Genomic DNA, 26,457 nt, shown 5'->3' on the forward strand with positions numbered 1-26,457 from the left:
AATCGTAGTAATTTGTGTGAAGTTTTTTCTGGAGAATGGATGCATAGTTCAAGCTGTGAGGCATTTTTTAATGAGGAGAGTTATTTCCAGGATAATGATTTGGTGCATGCAGTTGACACCAGTGGTCGTGCTTATGAAGTGAAAGATGGTTGTCCAGTTGAAAAAGAAAAACTTGTGACAACAGAGACAGAAGAGGTGTTAGGTAATGAGGTTTTAGGAAGACGTACTAAGGGTCCTGTGTACACCTGGAAGTGTAGTAGTATTTGTAGTGTGCGACAGGATTCCATCAATTTGCTTTGTGATTTTGTACGGTCATTTAATAAGAAAAGTTTGAAGCAGAAAATAAGGTTGTTGCAAGAATTAGATCCTTGTAGAGTGAGAGAAGTGACGGGTTTGCATGGTCATTCACTGGCTTGTCTTTCCAGGAGAGTATGCCAGAGTGTTTTTCATCATTTCAGGATGCTAGCAGTGCATCATAATAAAGTGAGGAAATTAGTTAGAATGTTGTATTATGCTAAGAGTCCAGCAATTATGCTTAAACAATTATGCGCTGCTCTTTTGCATGGTTCTGAAATAGATGTGAAGAATATATGTGAAGAAATTGAGTTTTGTTACTTTGGAAGTAAAGAGGAGACTGTTGAAATTGACCAAGAAGAAGAGGGTAATGTGGAAGATAGTGTACAGGTTTCCAGTACAGATAATTTTCAGAAGGAAATTGCGACGTTTCAGGTGAAATCAAGTGAGAGGCCTAATTTCACTTGTGTGTGTTGTCGACGCACTTATTATAAGAATCAGACTAAGTTAGTGGATTTATATGCAAAAAGTGAAAGGGAAAATAATAGTGAATGGAAGGATTTTGCAACATACTTGATGGTAGAAAATTGTTTTGATTTGGGATTCGATCAACGTGTGTGTACTTATTGTTGTTGCAAATTAAATCAAAACCAGATGCCTGCTAGAGCAGTTCATAATAATCTGGAATTGGTTGAGATTCCTTCTGAATTGAAGGATTTAAATACTTATGAATCTATTTTGATTCAAAGTATCCATCCCTTTCAGGCTATTGTAAGAATGGAGCCAAAGACAGGGAAATTGCCTCCATCAGATTTACAGAGAGGATTAAAGGGAAGAGTTGTTTATTTGCCTCTAGATTTGAAGAAAAACATTAACACAATTGGAGTAGAAAAAGTGGAAGAGGAACCTCTGGTTATCTTAGTTAATGGGGTTCCGACAAAGAATAAGAAAATATGGCAAGATTTAGTAGATGTTAGGAAAGTTAAAAAGGCAACATTGTATTTGAAAAAAAATAATAAATACTATAAGAATGTATATGTTGCAGAAGAGGAAGTAAGTGAGGAAGAGGATAGCGATTTGTGTGCTGGTCAAATTGAGAAAGTAGAACCCTCTACTAGTGAAGAAATATATGAACATTATAGTGTTCATCCTTTGCATTCCAAGGAAGTCATGGGGAATGCTATTGAGTTGTTTCAAATGAAACAAGCCAAAGGGAGTCCCATTAGTGTTTGGGAGGAAAGTTTGGAAGCTCGATGTTTCCCACAGCTTTTTCCAACAGGTCAGGGAGGAAGATATGATGAGCGACCTCATCAAACTCCTGCTTCTGAATACCGGACTTTGCGATTGTATGCAGGAGATGCTAGGTTTCGACAATGCATTCCTTATTTGTTTCATCTCCTGTTTGAAAGCGATCTGTCTGGACTGTCATATGCAGTGAACCACATCTTGAAAAGTGGTATACACATGCAAAACATCTCGGCAAGTGACTTTATGGATAAAGTCAATGTCCAAGACAGTATTTTGGATTCTCACCTGATTAATCTCATGGCGTGTCAGCGTGGTACTAATGAGTACTGGTACCGTCGTCATGGTGATTTAAAATGTATGCTGAGGAACTTAGGTACTCCCACATGGTTCCTCACTCTGAGCTGTGCCGAGTATGGCTGGGAAGACTTACTTGAATTTCTACAAGAGGCAAATGCTAACGTAGATAACATCGAATTCAAGACACCCGGAGAACTGTGCTCTTTGGATCCAGTCAATGTATGTAGGTACTTCAATCATAGATTTGAAGCTATGATGTCTTTCATCATGAATAAGAAGAATCCACCTCTTGGAGAGGTGTTGGATTTCTTCTGGAGAAAGGAGTACCAAGCAAGAGGTGCTCCTCATATACATATGTTGCTGTGGATCAAGGATGCACCTAAATTTGGAACGGATCCAGAAGACTCAGTGATGAGTTTCATCCAACAGTATTCTACGTGTGCTGTTCCAAACGCAAAGGAGAAGAAAAGCCTAAGAGAAAAAGTTCTGCGTTTCCAAAGCCATCGATGTGGAAAGTACTGCCGTCGTAAATTCCGAAACAAGGACAAGTTCTACACCAAATGTCGTTTCGGCTTTCCACGACCGGTGATTTCTAAAGGAAGAGGAAACAGTTTGATGTCTTCGCTGCGACACAATGTCATGAAGAAATCACCTAAAAACACATACAATTTGAAGAGGAACGAAGAGTCCAAGTACATCAATGACTACAACCCGGTGATTTTGTCCATGTGGAATGCTAACATGGATATACAGTTTGTGGCTGATAACTGTATGGCTGTGGCTCGGTATGTGACGTCTTACATCACCAAAAAAGAGAAGACAGAATTGAAGGATATGTGGGAGGACATTTCCAATGAAAAGAGCCTCAGCAAGAAGTTTTACAGTTTCAGTCTGAAGATGTTGTCGCATCGAGAAATCGGAGCGTACGAATGTTCTGACCGGTTGTCTTCAGCAAGTCTCTATGCCAAGTCCAGGAGTATCGTTTGGGCGAGTCTTGGTCTTGCTGCAACGCGTAATCGAGTTCTCAAACCTGTCCGGGAAATTGAGTATTTGGCGGAAAAGGAGCCAAACAGTACCGACATTTTGAAGACCAACATGTTGGATACATATTATCCAAATCGAAGCATTCACCTCGAGAATGTTTGTCTGTATGAGGTTCTTCAAAATTACATATTCAAGAGGAACATCAAAGAAGATACTGAGAAAGGAGTGTATGCTGTAATAGGAAGTGAGGGATGTCTGGTCAAGCAAAGAAAATGCCACTTGGTAAACCATCGAAAATTGAGTGGCGAATCTCCTGAAAAAAATGAGTTTTTCTATTTAGCACTTTTGCAACTTTTCAAGCCTTGGCATGCAGAAGAGGAACTGCTTGGAGATTTTCTCTGTTACGAAGACTCTTTCAATGCCGCCAAGGAGACCATAGAATGTCCTGCTTTTCCCAAATACGTAGAAATGTTGAATGCGGAAATTGAGCAGGAAGCAACGATTGCAGCCGAGATTGCCAGAGATAGTTCTCAGGACAGTCAGAGTTCTGCTTCATTGAGTCAGGATCCACTAGGAGGACCTGTTATTGAAAATGAAGCTGCCACTGCTATGAATGAAGTGGAAAGAGCCATGGCACATGCTCAAGAGGATGCGGTTAACTTAGAAGAGTTGGAAAGACAACTCAACGTTGAGCAGAGGAAAATATATGACGAAGTTACCATGCAAATTGATCAAGGATTAAGTCATGATAAGAAAGAGTGCTCATGTACGTCATTGAAGCCTGTCCGACTGTACGTGAGTGGAGAAGCGGGAACTGGAAAAAGTTTCCTCATTAAAGCAATTTCATGCTATTTGCAGGAAAGGACAGAGTCATCGCTGTCTTGTGTTGTCACTGCTCCAACTGGACTGGCAGCACATAATATTAAAGGGATTACTTTACATCGTTTACTGATGCTGCCAGTGGAGCATGACAACAAATTACAATATCACAAGCTATCTGGAGATGCTTGTTTTGAAGTTTCAAGAATCTTGAGGAAAATGAAACTTCTTATCATTGACGTAGTAAGCATGGTTTCCAATGCCATGCTTGCCTTGGTGCATTTGAGAATGCAAGAAGTTCTCAAAACAGAGTATGATGTGTTATTTGGTGGCAAACACATCATTGTTTTCGGAGATCTTCTGCAGCTGACACCAGTGAAAGGGCAACCTGTGTTCAAAATGCTCACGCATGAAGATACCAGGAAGTGCCTAGGCAGCATTGGCAACGTCAATATATGGTTAAACTTCAATTATGCTGAACTGCTTGAAAATATGCGTCAGGCGAAGGATGAAGTTTACAAGACTATTCTACAAGATGTTAGAATTGGAAAAGTGACCGAGCATGGGAAAGAAGCTTTACATGCACGATTACTGTCAAATTTATATCCAGAACAAGATGTTGTGCCTGAGAATATTTTTCAGAAAATTACTGAGAAGAAATCTGGAATATGTTTGATGCCAACTCTTGCAGAATGTGCCAAATTTAACAACAAAATGTTGCATTTAGAAAAGCAAGAGATTGTGAAACTGGAAGCTATTGACAGAGTAGAGCATATGGGATCAACAATTATTTTGTCTGAGAATCTGAAAACAAAATTGGATTCATTAGAGAAGAGTATATCTAAAACTGCAGGTTTTGAAAAGACTCTGAATGTGTGCTTGAACTGCCGTATAATTTTAAGAAGGAATTTACATGTTGAAAGAGGTCTGGTAAATGGATCAATGGGTAATGTAGTTGATTTTGTGAAATACAGAAATAGAGATGGAATTGAATTTTTTAAAACTAAATTTGATGGCATTGAGGAAGTACAGCTAATTGGTCGTTGTTCTGCTAGATTTTTGCTTGTAAAAGACTTATATGTTCGCCGTAAGCAGTTTCCTGTTTGCTTGGCATATGCGGTGACAATCCATAAATCGCAAGGTTTAAGTGTAGACAGTGCATTGGTGAATATTGGCAGTTCTGTGTTCAAGGAGGGTATGGCATATGTGGCATTGTCACGAGTTAGAACTTTATCGGGATTGTACTTGATTGAGTGTGATGTCACAAACATTTGTGCGGATCTAGATTGTGTTAAGGAATACAATAGGTTAAGAAGAGAGTATGCGCCACATTTGCCTCAGTATCCTTTGTTTGAGAAACGTGTGGTAGGCCGGAAACGAAGAAATGTGACCAATACTGGGGAGGTTGTAGCAAAAAGACAAAAAGTCAATGAACCTAAAATTACAAGCAGAAAGAAAAAGGATTCTGTTGAAGATGTTGTTGGTTTTCAGTTTGAAAACAGTTCTGGTGTCAACTGCTATGCTAATGTAGTGGTTAATGTTTTGTTTTCTCTAGAAAATGTAAAAGAAGAGATTGTGGTCAATTCTGATCAAAGATTTTGCAGTTTGTTAAATTCTGTGTTAGAGAAATGTAGCACCGATAGAAGAAACATAGAAAGTGTGTCTGAAATTCGAAATCTGTTAGACAGATGTTCAGGCCAAACACAATTCTCTCAAAATATTCAGCAAGATTGTCAGGAGTTTTTAATGTATATGCTTCATGTATTACATGCTGAAGGTGTAGATGTAGATCAGCTGTTTGGGCTTTCTTATCAATGGCAGCATGACTGCGAGAACTGTATGGTATCAAGTACTACTAGTGTAGACTCAGAAAGATTTATATATTTAACTTTGTCAGACAGTAAATCAGTCTCCTTTAATAAGCTAGTAAAAGCAGCTGATCACAACATGGAGTGTAGCCAATGTAAATCTGAAATGATGTCCACATTATTTATACGAACATATGGCCAGTATGTCATTTTAATGTTCCAACGATGTAGGCCTGATGGAACAAAATTGACAACTTTAATTAAAAATTTTGTAGCTTCGCAGTTGTCAATATCAGGAAGGACTTTTGTAACTGCAGCAATTATATATCATGACGGCCCTTCAATAACATCAGGACATTACAAAGCTTATTTAAAGTCTAGAAATGGCTGGTCATTCTGCAATGATTCTGTTTTAATTTTCAAAAAAAAATTGCCGTTTGACCTTAAAAACTCTTACCTGGTGTTTTTAAAACCAAAATTTTAGGGAAATAATCTCGGGATGTGCTCTGTGGAATTTCAAGAAGTTCTAATGGCTCCTACACAATTTGGCCTTGAGGATAAGTGTAGTTCAGAGACATAACTTCTAACCATAAGACTGGACGTCATGGAGAAATACGTGCACTTTGAATGAGTTCAGAAAAACTGTTTCTTTTTATAAGCTAAGTGAAGCAGCCAATCAAAACATGGAGTAGAGGGAATGTAAGTCTGCAATGCTGTCTACTGTTTTACATTGCTTTGTGATTAAAAGTGATGTAGAGAATTAAATAATTGTAGTAGTCATAGAGGTAGTGCAAGTCTGCTTCATAGTAAGCAGTATCAGTGTCATAGGAAATGTAGAACATGACTGAGCAAGAAGGGGAAGATATTACTATTCCAGGATTGTGAAAATGATCTTCAACATTTTAATTCTGAAAGTTGCGGAAATGCCAAATGACGGGATTGGCTTACAAGAAATCCAAGAGTTATAAATGGGTCTGACAAGATTTGGCCTTGTGGAAACTTGTGGTAGAGAGCAAGAAGTCATTTATTGCATGTAACATGTTTTTAAAAACGATGGAGATTTTCTTTCAGAAAGTGGCGGGCTGAAAGTAATAACAGCACAAAAGAGTGTAAGCTGTTCATAGGACATCCTTTGACGTCATGGAAAGTAAGTTAACTTTAAGGAGTTCTGAATTCTGATTTCTTATGTTGTATGGGTTTTTTAAACACAATCATTTTGATTGTGTTTTTTTTTCCCCGCTGTTATATGATGAATACCTTCAAGTCACTGTTTTTAGTGAATTTTGATACATTCTGAGAACAGCAAAAATAAACCATTTAACATGTATAATTAATTCTGTACTGTTTGCATTTATGATGTATATGTAGAACTGTGTAGGAGGCATGGAGAAGGTGAGGCTTCTGTAAGTGTCAAAGTTGTTGCATGCAGTGCTGCACTTCTGCGTATTCTTTCATATGCTAGACTACATCTGCACAATGAGATACCTAAGCAAAGGAAACACAAGTGATGTGATTGTGAAATGAGCAAAATAAATTGCACGTATTTCAATTACATCACCTGTGTTTCCTATCATTACGAATCACATTGTGCAGATCAAGTTTAGGTCTGTGCAGGGAAACATAGGAGGTTTGGACTTTGTTCAAGAGTGCAGTGGACATGACTCACTTCATTGGTAGACCTTCACATATATTATCTCCTCTGTACTTTTCAACAAGTGTAAATCTCATCTGCAACCCTGAGTAGGCCTCACCTCAAACAAACCTCTGGATAGGAGACATCTTATTGGCATCCTGAAGCAATTATTTAAAATTTTAGTGTCTTGCGACACTTTTCTGAAACAACAGCAATGCAAAAGATGCACCATGTTTTAAGATAGGCCTCACTTCATCTGCATCAAGATACTGTTAGTTTAAAATGTATATCTTTAGGACTGTGTAGGGGGCCTGGAGAAGCAGAAGCTTCTGTAAGTGTCAAAGTTGTTGAAAAACTGTTTGTCCTTCAATCTTTTCCCTTGTCTTTTGTAATTTTTAAATACATGTTTTAATATTTTTCAAATGTTTGTTCTCTCTTTCACAGATTGAAAGTATAAAAACAAAAAGTGAGTAATTTAACGACAATTATAAGGTAAATGTTTTGTACTCTTTTCGTTACATTTCTATCACATTTAACTACTATTAGTTCCACTGCTTCATTTCTTTAACCCTCAGTTTCCTGCCTTTGCTACTTCCCTCATTCCTTTCTCTATTACCTACTTACTCAACTCCTTCCACTCTTTTTCTCAGTCCCTCTCTTCTCATAGTTAACTCACTCTTGTTCACTCACTCCGTCTCTATTACTCTTAGTGTCTTTGACTGATCACTCTATCACTACTTGTTCATAATGCTTTCTCTGTGTAGTTGAAGCACACTAAGGGGAATATTATGAACACAGCCAATAAAATTATTGCTCTTTTTATTGGCAGAAAACTGGTGCAAAAGTGGTTTTAGCGACACATTTCTGCCAATAAAAGCTGCAAAACTTTTATTGCCTATGTTGATGATATGGCTCTATGTTACTTACATTTCTTTGCTGTTTCAATTAATCTTTTTCTGTTATTTTTTGTTTTCTGTTTTCTATTTTTTCTCTCTGTTATTCCTCATGTTTTAATCTTATTTTGAACATTCACTCACATTCTCCAAGAAACTCTTCTTTGTTAATGTTATACTCTCTTTTTTTTTCTTTCACTTCGTTATCTATTTTGTTTTTCACAATTATACCCTCTTCCGTGTTTTCTTCGGTAAATAGATCTATTAAACAGTATCTCTTCTTTACTCCCTATAGCTGTCTTTCTTTTAACATCACTCTCTGTTTACTTTCCTTATACTTACACTTTTAAAAAAAAAAAAATTTTTTGGGTTAGCTCCCGGTCCGCGTACCGGGAAGCTAACCGGGGAGCGAACCAAAAGAAATAGAGCTTGCCAGAGTGCTAAACATTCTAGCAATTTTTTTTGAAAGGGAAGGTAGTTCTGCAAAGAACTTTTTTTTAAATATTTTTGTTGTTTTATATATTTTTTTTTTTTTTTGAACATTTTTTGTTTTTTTTGTATTTTTTGAACGATTTTATATTTTTTTTGGTTTTTTTGGGGGGGGAAACAACAAAAAACAGGCATTGAAAAGGGCTCAACAGGAGCAAAAAAAAAATTACTGGGGGCGGTTAGGGCAATTATGGTGTTCATATGCCAGGTTTATAGCATTTATGCTCATGTTGCCACATGCTAACAACGCACGACAGTGCATACAAGAGTGGATCATGTGGCCAAAATTTTCTTGAATATTTGGCACAGTTTCCCGTGCCTCTTCTGGTGTTAATGAAATTGGTATTCTTGGTCTGGCCACAGGAGTTGATCTTGGATTGTCCTGCAAATCCCTTATTTCCGCCCGGCTGTAATTTAGTGGATGTTTCCTTGTCATGTGCCTGTGCATTGTATGATTTCCGTAACTATATTTCTTGTCCGTCCCTCTAGATAATTTTTCTTTGCATATGAGGCAGGTGACATACCTCGCATTGACTTTTTTTTGGCCAGGAGGGATTGAATAAAACTGCCAGATGAAACTGGCTTTCTTTCGGGAAACCCGGGGCACCTCTTCTAAGAACTGTGGTTCTTCTCCCTCCTCTTCATCCATTTCTTCCTCTTCCTCCTCAGTGTTGGTCATGACCTGGGGAGGTGGTCCTCTATTCCCATGAGGAGGTGGAGGTGGTGGTGGGGGTGCACCAGCTGAAGCTACCAATGAAGCCATTTTCCAACAAGCAAAATAGGTCTTCCTCTCACAATGATGAAAGTCAGAGTGAGGAAAGAAGGAGGGGTTTTCATCATTTGGGAAAAACAATACTTCTCAACCAATGAAAAGTGTTATTTTTAGGTCACCTGACCTAGCCTTACATCATTATGAAACCAAAAGTGAAATGAACCAATGAAAAGTTTTATTAACAAGTCACATGACCTCTCACGCTCATGTTACGCGCTGCGGTACGCGCCCCGGTTAGCTTCCGGGTCGCTGCGCTTCGCGCCTCGGTCCGCGCCCCGGGACACTTCCGGGTGCGCTAACGCGGTACGTCACAAGACGCATTACGCGGCAACGCGATACGTCGCGCTTTCACGACGCGCCGCGGATCGCTTCCGGGGAGCTGCGTTTCGCGCCTCGGTCCGCGCCCCGGGGCACTTCCGGGTGCGCTAACGCAGTACGTCATAAGACGCATTACGCGGCAACGCGATACCGTCACTATGTTGATTTCTTACCGGTTCGCGGACCGGGTCGCGGAATCAATTTGAGCTAACGGAAAGCTTCCCGGTTCGCGGACCGGGAGCGAAACAAAAAAAATATTTAAAAAAAATTATTAATAAACATATAAAATATATTTTTGTATTTAAAGAAGAATACATTTTACAGCTATAGATATTAGCTTTTAAAAAACCAATGAAATTCACTGAAAAAACCATAGGTTATAGACCATATATAGTTAGGAATTAGCATTTACAAAACCTTGAAAATTCACTGAAAAAACCATAGGTTATACACCATATATAGTTAGGAATTAGCATTTAAAAAACCTTATTTTACTCACACAAAACCATTGAAATTCCATATATAGTTAGTTGTACTAACTATATATCGCGCACCCGCAATCCACTGCTGATCATGTCACATATTACATCATTCATGACATGGTCAGTGACATCACTGATGACATCACTGATGACATCTCAAATGACATCACTGATGACATCACTGATGACATCTCAAATGACATCACTGATGACATCACTGATGACATCTCAAATGACATCACTGATGACATCACTGATGACATCTCATTTGACATTACTGATCACATCACTGATGACATCATTCATGTGATAATACAATGAACCTCTTCAGACTCTAATATAACCTTAGATACACTCAGTGTAAACATACACTCACAGACTGTCACTCATCCATGGAGTTACTCAGACACCTAGTCAGTCATGCAAAGAATCAATCACACCTCCATTTTCTCAACTATACAGTTATACACACCTTACTTATTCAAACATATACTAAAACATATTTACTCTCTTATACAATCCTGGATACAAGTTCACAATGATGCATACAGCCACTCACACATTCACTGGATCCTATGCACAGTTATTTATATATGTCAACTCTCACATGTACTGTATTTTACATATGTACTTACTTTGACATGTAGCACTGAGATATCCATTAACTCACCAATACACTCATGCACACAGTCAACCGCCCATACAGCTGTTTCCACATGCACTTTTGAACCCATACATCTAGTGAATCAACTGCTCACACATATATGCACAGAGTCATACACCTCCCAGCCACCCACACACACACTCAGTCTCCCATACAAATGCTTGGGCAACCAATCAATAACCCATATAGTTACTCATATAGCTACTGATCAACACATGCAGCAGTTTACAGAACAACAAACATAATGATGCACAAATTAAGACAGTTTAGTCACTAACCCATGCATTCAGTGAGACACATTTAATCACTCACTCATACAGTCAGTCACGCACCTACTAAATCCTTCATCCAGACACTTCTACATCTACTCATTCTTCAATATGTAAAACATATTTAAACTTTACAGAAACACACAGTCACTGGATGATGTAATCAGTGATGTCATCAGTGATGTCATTTGAGATGTCATCAGTGATGTCATCAGTGATGTCATTTGAGATGTCATCGGTGATGTCATCAGTGATGTCACTGACCATGTCATGAATGATGTAATATGTGACATGATCAGCAGTGGATTGCGGGTGCGCGATATATAGTTAGTACAACTAACTATATATGGAATTTCAATGGTTTTGTGTGAGTAAAATAAGGTTTTTTAAATGCTAATTCCTAACTATATATGGTGTATAACCTATGGTTTTTTCAGTGAATTTTCAAGGTTTTGTAAATGCTAATTCCTAACTATATATGGTCTATAACCTATGGTTTTTTCAGTGAATATATATATATATATATATATATACATATATATTACCTACTGGCGGTCGCCAGTAGGTATATATAGTTAGGATTTTTTCTCTATGGGTTTTTTGAAAATTCTATGTCTAATAACTTTGGCGTTTGTGGACGGAATTGGCTGAAATTTTCAGGAAAATGGCACATTTTGTTTCTGAGCAGCCCTTGAAAATTTGGGGGGGGTTCGTCCAGTGGGGGCCGAGAAAAAAGGGGGGTCCCAAAACGTGTTTTTAACATTGAGTTTTCCATAGGGCGGTTGGCCTCACTTTTAGCCCGAACGGCTGAATGGATTTGCACGAAACTTGGCAAAATTGTAGGGACTGGTAGCCCGATGTGCCTTTTGTAGGTCTCAATATATGTGCTCCAGTGGATTTTGAGAAATTAACGTTTAAAAAAAGATATATATCTGTAAGCGCGGACTGGGCAGCGCACTGGTTCGCGGACTTTTCGCGCAACGGAGCTTTGTGAAGCGAAGCTGATTGGTTCTCCGGCGTCTGTCAACATTCCAAACAGTCCGTAGCGGCCGCCATCTTGTCTCTCGGTAGGATCGAGAGACAAGAGGAGGTCAAAACAAAGGGGGAAATAACTATAAGGGGGCATAGTAGATCCTCGCTGACCCCCTAGGTTTGATGTGGAGGTTTTAAAAGGGCCCCGCGGGGCAAAAAAAAATAATAATAATAATAATTGAACGGCTGAATGGATTTGCACGAAACTTGGCAAAATATTAGGGACTGGTAGCCCGATGTGCCTTTGCTAGGTCTCAATATATGTGCTCCAGTGGATTTTGAGAAATTAACGTTCAAAAAAAATATATATCTGTAACAGCGCTCCGCTTCGGGTAACGGAGGTTTGCGAAGCTGATTGGTCATTCTGTCACTGGGCTATAGTTGGGCTACATCTGGCTGATATTTGGGCTACATTTGTTTTTTTGTGTGTCTGGCGGCCATCTTTGGGCTACATTGGGCTTCATTGGGCTACATTCGGCTAATTAGCAAATAGCTCATCGCAAACTAGGAATGGTAAAGAATCGCTATTTATTCCTTAAAGTTCGCTATTTAGGAAATGCAAAAAACTTTGATGATACATATGGCGGTTCATCTCTAACAAGATAAGAAGCATAGGGATACATTTATGATGACTGGCGCATCACCAGGGATGTGTTAGTCATTCTGTGCCGCTGTTCCGTCACCTATGGTGTGCTGCATTTACAATGCGGCGCATCATGGGGCAAAAACAGCACAGATGCGTGATGTATCTGTGCCGTAAAGGTAGCGCATTGCTGGAGTTGTATCGCAAGTGTGATGAAGCTCCAGCAAGGGTCGGGGGTGCCCCTGTCGCAGGGTTTCTGTTCTCACACAGAACTGTGGACAGAGGATTGGAACCTCGGCGAATTAGGGTGTCCCAAAACTCACGTTAGTAATCAAAAACTCCTTAGCAAGCTAGGTACAGTGTCACATTGGATATAACAAACTCTCAATGTTTAGACAATCCAGAATATGAACTTATAGTACCTCAGGATACGTGGAACTCATGAACAGTCGGTCGTTATAGATTTCTTAGAAACCAGAACATGGAGTTAAGAAGAACAGATGTGTATTTGAAATGTTTATTTACTAATGCCGTCTTCTCAGGCGTAGTACCTTAGATAATAAAAGTACACATATTATCAGTAGCAAAATTACCAGCATAGTTACTAGTACATAAAAAGTGAATGGTGATAGTATGTTAACATGCTGTAAATGAATAAGAGTTAGCAACACTTATAAGCAGCCGCGGGCCGTGGAGGGAGTTACGGTGAGGCAGGGAGGCGGGGAGGGGGAGAAGCAGGGTGGAGAATACAAGTACACATATTATCAGTAGCAAAATTACCAGCATAGTTACTAGTACATAAAAAGCGAATGGTGACAGTATGTTAACATGCTGTAAATGAATAAGAGTTAGCAACACTTATAAGCAGCCGCGGGCCGTGGAGGGAGTTACGGTGGGGCAGGGAGGCGGGGAGGGGGAGGGGCAAGGTAGAGAGGGCTCCACCCTGCTTCTCCCCCTCCCCGCCTCCCTGCTTCACCGTAACTCCCTCCACGGCCCGCGGCTGCTTATATCTCACCCTCCCTAATACACATATTATATTATTTGCTAAGAAGGTCTCTTTGTGTTGGTTTAGGGCGTGCCCATACTTTAGTGTCTTAGATTTGAAGGAATCACATCAGCATACACCAGCTCTCTCTTCATGTGAACCGCATCAACTGTTGTGTATGTGTGTTCGGCAAAGCAATATAAAACCCGCCTCATGCCCAGAATTGGCAGAAGTTGCACTTATGTTATGAGTATGAAGTCGTGGAGATCAGACCTCATAACAATTCTGTATCGTGTTGTTCTTGAAACTTTAGCACTCGCTGTACAGATATAGTTTAACAAGTAAAGCAGATAGTAGACCAATAACATATTATTCTCATGTAAACCACGATGAACTACTAGGTGGAAAGCTAAAGCAACAACTAAGTGTCGTGTGCAGAAGTTGCAAAAAAGGAAAAATGGCGTTTAAACCGGTAATGAGCCCATCCTAACTTAACACGGTGTAAAGATATCCAGGACCTAGATGACACCTCCTCATGATCCGGAAACGAACTGAATAAGATAATAGAAGTGCCATCTCATGAGAGCAGATTGCAAGTTTATATGTGGACGGTCCGCAAGGTAAAGCATTAAAAACTAGGAAAATTTAATGCTAAAGAAAAATAAAACAGCCAAGTACTTTATCGAGTCTTAAGCCAATAGGCAAGGTAAATAATAAAAACTTGACAAATAAGTCAATGAATTGTCAATGAAATGCTAGTACTCAGCATATCAAACATGAAAAAGGTCTATGACATAACTGTGTATGCAAAATAAGCTGCAACAGCCTCCAATAGGAAGTCACCGTCTTCATCCGAAAACAGTTCAGCCATCCAATTTAAAAGCGGAAAAGAACATACGTGCTCTCCCAGCACCGGATCCTCTATCACCATCAGAGGACAGCTCGGTGGGTTTTCAAGAAAGCTCTGTTCCAAGAAAGACTGTGCTGCCGCCAGTAAATTCCAGGGACCAAGTAGTCCATGCATCAATGCCACAGCCATAATCCTTTCGCCAGGACAAATCAACTCGTGAGTAATGATAGGAGTCATCAGCTGATTAAAGTCGACGTCAGGAGAAACCGGTCCGCAGAGACACAAATCAATGGCCCAATCGAAATCACAGGTCAGGCAGTGAAATACAGGCTGGACACAGGTGAAGTAGGAGAACCGAAAAGATAATCCATATGCCGTGCTTAATATCGCCAACGGCATTGTGCCATAATATTCTAGCATGCGATTGCGGAACAGTGTCAGCAGCTGCAGGGTCGGAGGTTGCATAGGAGGGACATCCATATTTAAAAATGTAAAAAAGCACAAGAGCGTCCGCTGGTAATGCAAGTAAAAATGCCAATCCACGAACCAGAGTGCAGAAAATACAATGAAAGGGAGCAGGGATGACTCCAAAGATTTTCTCAAATGAAGTCACGAGACCACTGGTAACAACTTTAAAAAAGTGTGCCAGGGATTTTGTGGAGGATGCGTTAAAGATAGTCGGAAACATGTTGCTGAAATTGAAAGGCAAACCTGTGTACGGGTGTTCGCTATGTGAAGTACGAAAGTTTCACGGGCCGAACTCAAGGCCACCTCTCTCTGAGACAAAAGAGCTCTTATTCTTGCCATGCCGTTGAAACGTGTCCCAAGGTTGGTATTTGTGGCCAGATTGAAAACTCCCTATGTTCATGTGTGGGAGGAAATAGAACATTTCTGCAGCAAATAACCCGTTCACTTACTGTTACGATAAAAGGAATACTTTTAATTAACTCAGAACAATCTTCATTATTGAGCATCAAATAACTACCATTTTCCAACAACTTGAACGTGGGGATGATAGCAGGAACTGGCGTGCCTTGCAACACGCAAGCCATATTTGGTCGGTGTTTGTTGCATGAATCGTGTAACTGTATGTGCCTACACATTAGTGAATGATCTGGCGTCTCAGTGCATTCCTCTCCATTCAGATAAACTTCTTGATCATCTTTGAAACATCTGTATGTGTATGGAAGCGACCAGACCTCATGAACAAAAGCACTACCTAAAGGTTCATAACGACCTATTGGTATATATTTCATACAATTTGAAAACTTATATAAAGCAAAAGGCAGCGTTATTAAACCGTGGATAAGGCATGTTGCCAAAAAACCCGCAATCCTCTGCTGATGATGTCACTGAGCATGTCATGAATGATGTAATATGTGACATCATCAGCAGTGGATTATGGGTAATGGTATCTCTAGTTTACTCCCCTATAGCTGTCTTTCTTTTAACATAAGTGTGTGTTTCCTTCCCTTATACTTACTGTTTTTGGTTCGCTTCCAGTTCGCGTACCAGCGAGCGAACTAGGAAGCGAACTAAGAGAAATAGAGGTTGGCACAGTTCCAAATATTGTACCAATTTTTTAATAACGGGGAGGTAGTTCTGAAAAGAACTTTTTTTTTTATTTTTCTGAACATTTTTGTACTGTTTTTGAATTTTTCGGAACAGTTTTATATTTTTTGGGGTTTTTCTTGGAGGGGGCAATGAAAACGATTCATTGTAAAGGGCTCAACAGGAGCAACAAAACAAAAAAAAGAAGTATTTATTATTTTGGGCGTTTCGGACAAACTTGCATATGATAGTCAATAGCTCTGTTGATCAGAGTGATGCTTCTTTCTCCGTAGGAAATGAATCCATCGCAAAATACGCAGGTGTGTTTTACTTCACCAAATCTCATTTGTATATTTGGCACCATCTCCCTGCCCTCTGGTCCCGTTACTTCCGGTACAACAGATCTTCTGGCCATAATAGGGAGATTATCTAGGTCGTTCCGAAACTGTGCAGCACTGTAGTTGTTAGGATGCCACCTAGTCATATGGCGATGCATTGTGTAGTTTCCGAAACTGTATTTTTTGTCGGTCCCTCTGGACAGTCTATCTTGACATATAAGGCAAGTTACGTATCTTGCATTTACTTTTTTCTGACCTTTGGGAATTTTAAAAAATTGCCAAATGAAGTTTTCTTTCCGGTGAGACGTCCTGGGCTGCTCAGGCAAAAACTGCCTCTCTTCGTGCTCGTCCTCCTGTTCCTCTTCTTCTTCTTCTTGTTGAATTACAACTTCAGCAGGTGGTCCTCTCTTCCTTGGAGGCGGTGGAGGTGGTGGGGAAGCACCAGCTGAAGCTACTAAAGAAGCCATTGCTCAGTGATCACAAAGGGTCTTTCTCTCACAATGATGAAAGTCAGAGTGAGGAAAGAAGGAGGGATTTTCATCATTTGGGAAAAACAAGAGTTCTCAACCAATCAAAAGTGTTCATTTTAGATTATATGACCTAGTCTTACATCATTAGGAAACCAAAAGTGAAATGAACCAATGAAAAGTGTTATTACCAAGTCACATGACTTGCTGTGTTTACGTTAAGCGCTTTGCAGGGCCTCCCGGTTTGCTTCTAGAAACCTGCGCTTTGCGACTCGCTTCGCGTACCAGTTCGCTAACGTAGCACGTCATATGACGTATCACGCGACAACGTGAAACGTGACATTTGAGATGTCATCAGTGATGTAATCAGTGATGTCACTGACCATGTCATGAATGATGTAATATGTGACATCATCAGCAGTGGATTGCGGGTGCGCGATATATAGTTAGTGCAACTAACTATATATGGAATTTCAATGGTTTTGTGTGAGTAAAATAAGGTTTTTTAAATGCTAATTCCTAACTATATATGGTCTATAACCTATGGTTTTTTCAGTGAATTTTCAAGGTTTTGTAAATGCTAATTCCTAACTATATATGGTCTATAACCTATGGTTTTTTCTGTGAATATATATATGAATATATATGAATATGTGTGTGTGGGACGCAAGGAAGGATTGCCACTTGCCCTTTGCTGCTGCCAGGAAGGGGGGACTCCAACCCCCAGTGACAACCGGGCCAGGAGGCGCTCACTTGCTGCATCAGTCCCTCTGCACCGGAGGCACCTAAAACCTCCACAGGACCCCCGCATAGCGGGACCCGTGCAGGGGGAAACCCGGGCCAAGGGCGCCCGTCTGCGCTCGTCAGTGGCAGGAGGAGGCAGGGAGGGGCACGGACTTATGGCTTTAGGACACTGGACACTGGTACACCATCATTGCCACACTATTTCACTTGCTCAAGTAAGCCCATATTGTATGTACTTTTTCTTCTACTGGAATGGCGACTATAACCAAAATTAGAGAGGGGAAGGTGGCTATGCCCAAAACCTTGTCTAACTCTACCCTTGACTGCTTTCTCCTCCGGGCCACTAAGGCCCTTGATTTGGAGATCCAAGTAGCGGAACGACGGCTATCTGTTGGAGGGGCAGCCCACCTGTTTTGACTGCTGCGCACCTAGTCCCAAATAACGGAACGAATGACACAAGTCAAATTAACCTTACATCTACCATGTCTATAGAAACTTCTCCTCCGGCTCTGTTGCCTTGTACAACACACCAAGCTGCACCAGTACGTTATTTTGCAGGCAAAAGGAAAAGAAAAATGAAACATCTGGAGCACACACGGATTATACGGACTAGATCTAAGAAAAAACTTTTTTGCACTAAACCCAATAGTCTACGTTGAACTACCACAAAGTTCCTCCACCCAAATGGTCCTAACTTAACGTAGCCGTCCACTTCGAGGGAAAGTCTCCACAAACCATGGCAGCACTTGCATCCCTCATGGAGGAAACAATTGCCAAGAACCTATTCTGGAAAGACTGGACAAATTAGAATCAACAATGGTTCAAATGTACACCTTGCTTACCGATAAGACACTAGGGGATGGGGCCAAAAGGCTGGGAAAGGGGTCTTGATCATGGGGGGAGCACCAATCCTGAATTGGGGTCTTCACTTACGTATGGCAATTCACTATCTTGTCCAGCTGTTAATGATTACCCCATAAACGTTACCAATACAGTGCCACAAAAGCACTCTGGGCCACCGAGTTCTGGGTACATGGGTCCAGGACGTTCATCCCCTGGACAGACTAGGCCCAGCCCCTCTCCGGTAACCAATACTGAGAGTCAGGCAGGCCCCAAACAACAAAGACATCAAAACTGCTGCGCAAAATTGAATTAACTAATCGAGATGATAAGGTGACTCTTCACCTCCCACCCGAGTGTTGCCCTTACGCGGCAATTCTCACTAATGTTCCCCTACTGCAGGAAAATCAAATGAATCGTAGACCCAGTGAAAGAATAAAGTATGTCCCTGGCTACTACAAAACACAAGCTTTACAAATAGAAACTTCCATGACATTCTGTTTCTAAGACGAGTAAGCGGGGTGGGCCCTGTATGCAAATCCTTCACTGGAGATTGCATTGTGATTAATTCTAGATCCCCAATTTTAGCCAGCCAGCTGCTTAGTAGGGAGCCACTTCCAAGAAATCAGAGGCCGAGGCAGGGCATTGAAATTTTACCGTTGGGGTTTTTCTACAGGCACTTTCAATGTAGAGAGGGGAACACCTTGGTTAATGGGCTACTACGTAGGTTACATGCCACGCATATGGAGGTCACCACCCTGGAAACCAGAAATAGATTCCAAATATTAAGTGGTTTAGATTCCCAAGACTGACTACCCATAGTTTCCCCTCCCCCCCCCTATAAGGACTATAGAAGAACCACCCACTGTACAGTCAGATGTAACCCCTGTGACCTACAATAATAATCCTGCCCGGTGTGCCCAAGTAATCATGACAAGCAATCACCATGAACCAACTGAGCCCAAGGGAGTAACTAATATCTTAGGACACACTCAGAAAACCACAATCGAACCCCAGGAACTTAAACTTCTATCCTGGAATGTTGCAGGCCTCAGGTCTAAGCTAACTGACCCTGATTGGCGTAAGCTAGTGGACGACTTCCATCTTTGCCTATTACAGGAAACTTGGGCGGTTGAACCTGTTTATAGGGTGGGTTTCACCACTTACAGCACTGAAGCAAAGCAGTCCAGTGTTGGTTGCACAGCTGGTGGTCTTCTAATCTGGGTTAAAAACACTCTGGCCTGTGAAATCAATGTTTTAAATCTCAGCTCAGAGAAAATACTCGGACTAGAACTGACTTCTCTCAAAGGGAATATCCAGGTCAGGCTAATTAACATATAGAATTGCTTTAAGACTCCACACAAGCCATCTGACATGTTAATAACCTTAACTAATTTCCTTGAAACTGCAAAGGGGAAACACCGACTCATAGTCGCAAGGGATTTTAACACAACCATCGAACCTGTTGACTATGTACAAGATCTAATTGTAGATGGCGATAAAACCAAAGGGATTCCTAAGCTACAGATACCACCCATTAATAGACTTACTAGGGTAGGGCATCAGGTACTATCACTCACTATGACTTATGGGGTTCGAGCGTGTAATGGTCGCACTGACTCCGAAAGAGAAGCATGCCACGCGTTCAAGAGGGGGGCAACCAAAATCAGGATTGATTATATCCTCGTTGACGTTGAACTTTGGTCTAGTGTAAAAGATATAGCTGTATTAATACAGGAAGACAGCGACCATAATGCTCTGGCCCGCACACTGTTGGGTTCAGCTTTACTGTATGGCAACCTTGGGCCTAAGAGTGCCCCGGTCATCACCAGTAATAACAATCAAAGACTCAAATGGCAAATGATAATGGCCGATCCAACTGCTCTTCCAAAAATATACTCTGAGGTGGAGCTGACTCTTGTTGATCTGAGTACTAATGCCACCAGTATAGATGACATCATGGCTAAATTCCTTCGACTGACCGCCTCAATCAGACCAGTAATTTATAAACAGTCTAATGGCCATTTTGTAAAACAGAAGTCAGCCCCTTGGTTTAATAAGGCCTGTGGTAAAGCCAAGGCTGAACTTACCTTGGCAGTAAAAACGAAACTCCCCATAGACATTTAAAATCACAGGAAGTCATATAAACTAACTCAAGCGAAAGCAAAAAGGGAATGGGAGGCGGATAATTGGGCCATGCTTGTTGAGGTGTCAAAGCTAAAGTAGAGCCAACTGTTTTGGCATCTCATGGCCAAGGGTTCCCCTAATTTAAAACTAGAAACCGATTTTTATATACAACCCCATGTGTGGGAGGAATACTTTGAAGAGTTATATGCAGGACAAGGTGTCCTGTCTGACCCTGGCTCACAATCCAGACCCACAATCATAGTCTTAACTGAGGAGACAGCCATTTCCTTAGAGGAAAGTATCACAGCCATAAATGCACTACGGAGAGGGAAGGCCCCGGGCCTAGATAAGCTTCCGGGTGACATGTACAAGGCGGAACCCTTAATATGGGGACCACTACTCCAAGTTGTTTTTAATGCCATCATTTGAGGTGGCGAAATCCCAACGACCTGGTGCGGTGCCGAGATCATCCCTATTTACAAAAAAGGGGAAAAAGGGTTGCCCATTAATTACAGGCTGATCAGCCTTATAGATGTCTCCCCAAAAATCTTTTGTAATATCATTTTATCTAGGATCCAACAATGGATCGAGGAAAATAATATCCTGTCAGATCTCCAGGAGGGATTTAGATCCTCCACAAGTCCCATGACCAAGTTTTTAGATATTTCCTATTATTCTGGAAGGAAGTGACGATTAGAGGTGGCCACCTGTATGTTGTATTCATGGATCTAAAAGCGGCCTTCGACTCAAAACATCGTACCCAATTTTGGCTAGTATTGAGCGAACTAGGTCTCCCAGCTTATATACTTAACATCCTGATCCGTATACATCACAATACATATGCAAAGGCCAGGTGGAACACTGATGGCAGTTTGACAAAAGACATATTAGTATGGAAGGGTGTATGTCAAGGATGTGTCCTCGCCCCTACTTTATTCACGATGAAATAATGAGTGTGGTGTGAAGGGGGTGTAAGCGATGTGTATGAATGAGAGATTGCTGGTAGGGTGCTTGCTGTCTCTCTACCTGGGTTTATTTATTTATTGTTCCTTTCTGATTCAATATTGATGCATAATCATATGATTCTTTGATAACAATAATGTGTATAGCTTTTTATGTATAGTATTTATGAAGCAATGATGAAAACAATTTTGATAAAAGAAATAAAATAAAAATATATCTAAATAGATAAAACTGTTGTAGCATGTTCCTGTTGTAAATTGATAGTTAGCCCACGTTTTGAATTTGTGCTGAATCATTCAAAAGAAATAAAGGTCAATAGGGAGATTCCTATCCTGTTGTGTTGTATTTCCCCTTTTCTCCCTGACCTTTTATTTATCTTTCAGAGGGGGTCCCCTAATTGTTGTTTAGTCCTTGAGACTTCAGCAGGAGGCAAGCACAAGTTCAAGCCCTTGGAGAAATATTCTGCAAGATGATGAAGTACACACAAAGTTCCTTCTCCTCTCCTTGGCACTGAAGACACCACTGTAGGCCAACCCAGCAACACAGCACACTGGCAGGGGGCAGTTCACTCCTACAGCTTTCTGATAGAGCGCAAGCTCTCCTGCTCAACATACTCACCTGGGCCCATAAAACTAAGCATATATTTCAACAGGTAAACTTACACTCAATCAATTTTAAATCTTACAATTCGGGATCTATACCTTTAACTTACCAATCAAAGTCATCGGTACCTAAAGTCATAGGGGTTCAAGGGAGTTAGCAAGAAAATAGGTAGAATAATAACATTTAGCATTTCGTAAATAACCACAAACTCAAGGAAAAGTTTAAGTTCTTTTATCTAAGTAAATCTTTAAATTTTGAAACCATGAAATCAATTATTTCTTAGTTAAAATAATGTTGAAACAAACAAATGCAATAATTTGGAAAGAAAATATCGTTAAGCATTAGACAGAGGATGGGTAGAGAAGGGAAAACAGTACAATGACAAACCCACACTTTATAGTTACTTAGAATGGTGTGAAGACCATCCCTGGCCACGGGCTGAGACAAAGGACAAGAATCCAAAGTGCAGGTGCCAGCGGGATAGAACAGGTGTAGGCCAGAATCAGGACAGGTTACGGACCAAATTGGATCAGGACAGGTCCACCACAGGCTAAGACCGGCCCCACAGCTAAAGTTCAGAATGCCAGCGTTGTAAACCCTCTCTGCAGCTAACAGTCGAACCCCGATTGGGTCATCAAACTCCTTCCCAGAACCCCGATTGGGTTATCGAATCTTCTGACAGAGTGCTACGCCAGCACCTCCGCTCTCGATCACCTATTGAGTGCGTTGGGTCAGTGACAGGTCAGCTATTCGGACAAGTCGGACAATCTAACTAACTAAACCTACCCTAGTTATACTATTTTTCAGGTCAGTGTACCACCCCTAAATGTTGCAAATGTGTAAATCCCACAATTGTATTGGTCAGAAGACGATGAGAAGTCATCACACCATATTGATATGAGGTAACTTGTCAATCATGTATTTAAATGTTCCCTCCTATGACTTTATGTTCCCATGCACTTTTATTCCACCCGGCGGTGAATGTAAAAATAACATTTAATATTTTAACATTTTATTCAATTCAGCTTCCTTTGGCAGAGTAAGGAGATCGCTTTTCATAGTTTCTTAGTCCATGTCAGGTTTCTGGCACTGGTTCAAGGCCATTGGCTTCAGTGACTTGAGTTTCTTTGCACAGGCGCATTTCCTCCAGAGATGGAGTTCAGAAATACATTTCAGGCCCAAATGTGATACATGCAAAAATAGAAGAGAAACAGTTTTAGAGACACAGAATAAATAAATGCACTGTATACCACTTATCTCTATTCTATTCCCATTACTTTATTTTTAACTATTGCATAAGAGGTTAAGCAGAACAAAAAGCTTGGCAAAAGCAGGGATGCAAGCTTCTTGCACGTTAGGACACAGAGCAGCCATCTTAGTTCTAGTGCGCAGAAGCAAAAGTTTCCCAACAAGCGAGATAGTATGTCACGTCACGTGAGTGGGACAGACGCATGCGCTGTAGAAAATCCCGCGTAGAAGGAGCCATTTTAATGCAAGCGGATTATAGTTGGTAAAAGCACATTGTCGTTCTTCCCTTAGATACTGGTAATGTCGTGTAATGCAATATTGGTATAACGGAACATGTTAGTTAGTACATTAATATTATTTTCAAGAGGGCTGAATACAAGCAAGTCACTTTACGTGTGCAACCTTGCTCCAACAATCCCCTCTTTGATGATATTTCGTATAATCACTAATTAATGAAACAGATGCCAACTTTTTACATTTCACCCAACTCAATTTATTCAAACTTTCTGTTAAAATTCTTTTCATTTTTCATATGAAGATCTTTCATTTTTTGTACAAATGTCCTTTATGCTCTTCTAATTCAATTTCATTAATATTTATTTTCTTTCCTCTTTTATTTACTGTATATGTTTTTTTATGTTTGCGACATTTGCAACAAGTTATTATCCCTAAAATAAATAGGACTATTCCCATCATTGGCATCAGTGTTCTACCTACAAAACTTTTTTCCTACATTAGAAAACCAGCTACCTACAGAGGAGAGACCATCTATAAGTCTCTTCCATGCACTATCAACCTCCAGTGGTTTAAGTTCTCTTTCTAAATGTGTAATATTCTTTACATACCCCTTAAGTTCTACACTTTTTGTCCCGCACTCTTTTGCCAACAATGTATCAAGAGCAAGTCAATTTTGTAAAACCGTTGACCTTACCGCAACCAGTTCAGTATTGATCATTAACAGTCCCCCAGCAGTGTCAGTCGATAAATGATCCACCAATGTTGACAATTTGCAAATTCTTTGAATATTCAGAACCACTCCCACTGAAGGTATCAATGCACTAAATATATCACCTACAATTTCTGAAAAACTAGCTCTTTTACTACGTATTAGTCCATTAGTTTCTTCTCTGTTTCTAGTGATTGTGTTTACATGATATACTTTTGGGAATACTATTCCAAAATAGCAACTCCCATACCAATGACCAGGCAATTTGTAATATGCTTTGTTCCCACATATGTAATAAATTCCAGGAAATACTGGCTCAGTTCCATCTTTGAAACCCCAACCCCCAATTACCTTATAATTATGTTCACATTCGCTAGAACCAATACATATATTGTTATAGTAACTTTTTTTCTCTTTGTGGAGACAGAGTTTCCCTTTCTTTTCAAAGTCCAACAACATAGCATGAGCTTTGCCATTCAAGGTGTATTCTTTATTTTCTGCCCATTTAGGAATTTTTCGTTTCTGTTCCGTAGCTTTTTTTCTGGAAATCCTCTCTCCTTTTCTCAACTAAATTCAAAAATATCTTTTCTTCTTCATGTAAAATGCATGTTAAATTATTCTTGTGTGCTTCAGCTATATCTATTGTACCTATTGTTAGAAAGTATTCACCCATATAACGAGTTATATCACCCTTAGTATGTACAGGATTTAAGTTACTATGAATAGGAAGTTCAGAGAAAATAACGTCTGAGTTAGAATAATAATATTGCAAAGGACCTTTTTTATAAAATAAACTGGCTAGAATTCTACATGAAATACCATAAGTCAGGGGCAAATGGTGATAAGTGACGCCCTCAGCTACAGATAATGGTAGCTTCATACAAACATAACATTCGCTTATTTCCATTGCCTCTACATAATGTACTAACAAATTAGTAAATACGTTCAAGTGTGTTCTATTTCTAATTTTATTGTAATGTAATTCTTCCTCATCTGATGCTTTTAATTCTATTCTTTGCTGCCTAAAATTAACTATTCTTTCATATATATTTAACTTTTTCAGGTGCATCTACTTTCTCATGAATGTTAGTGCCATTCTTCTCACTTTTATTCATTAAGTAAGGAATAGCTACTGTTAGTCCTAACCATACTATGAGCAGTATTACTATACTACAAATGCATATCCTACAGCATGTTTTTAAGCAATTTCTTTTTTGGTTAACCATTAACAGTATGATCAGCCATTTTCGACTGAGGAGACTTAGCCCCTCTTTGAGACTTTTCATAGAATTTCAACTTGTGAAATCTTTCAAGTTGGTCTCACTTCTTTGTCTGTTGGATCATCAATAATTCGTCATCACTTTCATCACTCAGTTCTAAATTTTCAAAATCTTCAAGGATGACGTAGGTCCATTCAGGGCCTCTGAACTTATTATTTAGTCTTTTCAGCCGTGGACTCTTTCTTCTTAGTTGTTCTGTGGAAAACCCAGTTTGACTTGATATTTCATTTACTTGCACTGATTCTTCATTTATTGGTTTAAGGCAAAATTTCAATCTTTTGACAAAACCAGGACACTTATCTCCTTTTCTGAGTCTTTTAGCTGGTACTGTGCTTTGTTTTTCTTCAATTGCTATTTTATTCTCATTTAGTTGTGGCACAATTTGTACATCTTTGTCGTCTGTATCCCTCTCTATCTGACTTGGTCCAGGTCTTGCTTCTGTTTCTTCTGCCTGGATACTAATCTGGCCTTGTTCAGGAGTGTGCTGTATTTGGCTTTGATTTTGTTCGTTTTCTTTTTCCTGACCATGTTTTTCTACATATATCTGGTCCTGCTCAGGTATCTCGATCTCTTGTTTTTCTTCTTCATGAGCCTTTGCCCTATTATCTATCTATCCCTCCTCATACTCTGGAACTGTGACAGGTATCTGGATTGTCTGAGTATATTGATCTCTCCTTATCTGTTCCTCTCAGAATTACTATTGGCTTTTATTTCTGTAATCTGAGTACGTTCTTCTAGTCCTGACTCATCCTCACTATCACTCTGTCTATCTAAATAAGTTTGACTACTGGTTCTCACAACATCTGCAGGGATGTCAAACACTGGAATCCATTCATCCTGACTGGTGCTCAGTCGTTCATCAGCAACTACTTTGGAATCACTTTCTTGAGACTCCTCAGCTGCACAACCTTCAGCTTCAGTTTCAATAGG

The sequence above is a fragment of the Lissotriton helveticus genome, chromosome 11 (genome assembly GCF_964261635.1).
Source record: "Lissotriton helveticus chromosome 11, aLisHel1.1, whole genome shotgun sequence".
Classification (NCBI taxonomy): Eukaryota; Metazoa; Chordata; class Amphibia; order Caudata; family Salamandridae; genus Lissotriton; species Lissotriton helveticus.